This window comes from Tupaia chinensis, unplaced genomic scaffold (assembly GCF_000334495.1).
Source record: "Tupaia chinensis unplaced genomic scaffold, TupChi_1.0 Scaffold000208_1, whole genome shotgun sequence".
NCBI classification, from domain to species: Eukaryota; Metazoa; Chordata; class Mammalia; order Scandentia; family Tupaiidae; genus Tupaia; species Tupaia belangeri.
In genome coordinates this window covers 3,634,995-3,636,805 of record NW_006159683.1, presented here as the reverse complement: position 1 = coordinate 3,636,805, position 1,811 = coordinate 3,634,995, and the positions used below count along the sequence as shown (strand labels likewise).

The 1,811-nt window shown below is 41.7% G+C and overlaps 1 pseudogene; it reads left to right on the top strand.

Moving 5' to 3' along the window:
* Positions 1-423: 423 nt before the first annotated feature.
* On the top strand, positions 424-867 carry LOC106734740 (40S ribosomal protein S24 pseudogene; annotated as a pseudogene).
* Positions 868-1,811: the final 944 nt, after the last annotated feature.

Here is a 1,811-nt window from a genome sequence, read left to right as displayed (position 1 = left end):
ACATTTTCCACAAATGAAAGTTATAACTATTTCTACAATTTAAAATAGAGATGCAAATGATAGGAAATAGTAATGCTTTTATTTCCAAAAAGGCAAACACATTAATCTCTTTTTCATTTTTAAAGGAATACCTCTTCATTGATAAAACTTGAAAAAATATGAACAAGGGGTTAAGGGGGAAAATTATCCTAATCTACAATCCATAAGTAACCAGTGAAAAGAGTTTGATTTGATTTTTTCCTTTCAGTCTTATTACCATGCATCTACTTATTTTTACAAGATTGCAATTACATTATTTACATGGTTTCATAGCTTGCTCGTTCTTACTGAATGTCTGACTTGGTCCTTTCTCTATTGCTTAATAATTGAATATTTAGGATAGCAGTTCTCTTTTCCTCCCTGACTGCTTGAGAATATCCCGCCATCATGAATGACCCAGTAACTCTCCGAACCAGGAAATTCATGACCAACCGACTATTTCAGAGGAAACAAATGGTCACTGATGTCCTTCACCCCGAGAAGGCAACAGTACCTAACACCGAAATTCAGGAAAAACTAGTGAAGCTGTACAGGACCACACCAGATGTCATCTTTGTGTTTGGGTTCAGAACCCATTTTGGTGGTGGCAAGACAACTGGCTTTGGTATGATTTACAATTCTTTGGATTATGCGAAGAAAAATGAACCCAAACATAGACTTGCAAGACATGGCCTCTATGAGAAGAAAAAGATGTCAAGAAAACAGCGAAAGGAACGCAAGAACAGAATGAAGAAAGTCAGGGGGACTGCAAAGGCCAATGCTGGTGCTGGCAAAAAGTCGGAGGAAAGATTCTGCAGTGACTGTGGTGATTGTACGGATTGTTCATGAGAGGATTTATAAACTAAAAAATTCTCATGTGAAAAAAATTGAATATTTGAAACTGGGTGCTTTATAAAAATGCAGGTTTATGCAGTTTATGATTTGGAGATCCAAAGACCAGGGGCCTCCTCTGGTACGGCTGGTGGGTAACATGAAAGAGGGCCTAATGCCACACATGGCAAGACAGAGCAAGCGTGTGCATGTCTGCGTCCCTGCATCCCTGTGTCCGTGTCTATCTCATTCCTCTCTTCATAAACCCACTGGGTTTCAATCATAGGCCCCCACCCTGATAACCTTAATCCAATATCTTCCCCAAACCCCACCTTTAACACAATAATCAGATTAAGTCTCCACCTCTCACACACCACTACAATAGATCCCCAGATTCCAGCACATGAATTATTATTATTTTTGTTTTGGGAGAGGTTTTTGCTATAGGGCATGTGAGCTCACAGAGATGCAGAGAGACAGAAAGCGAGAAATCACCCCCCAGGGGGGATGGCCACACCGCAATCCCTTCTCCTCCATTCTCCTCTCGGGATCTTGGGCACGTACGTGAGTTTAAACCACCAGGTCCAGGACTCAAACTGTGGTTGACTACATGGGAATCTGGCGACCTAGCCATTACACTAAGTGCTGGTCCCTCAGCACATGAATTTGAGGAGACACATTCCCATCATAGCTTGAACCTCATTTAAAAAAATGACATGATGACACACATGTGCTTTGGTCAGGACCACCTTTTGGTCACCTGTTTTGGAGAGGACCACCTTGCCTTTTTCATGCTGGTGAGCAACAGCTTGAACGTCTTGTCATTGTCACGGGTACCATAGCTGGGTAGAGACTGACTGGAGTTAGCAGTGCCATCTGGCTTTACATGCAACCGGGTCTCATTTGTTATTCATCTAGTCACCTGTCAAAACACCTAACCAAATCCCAGACTTCACAAGAAA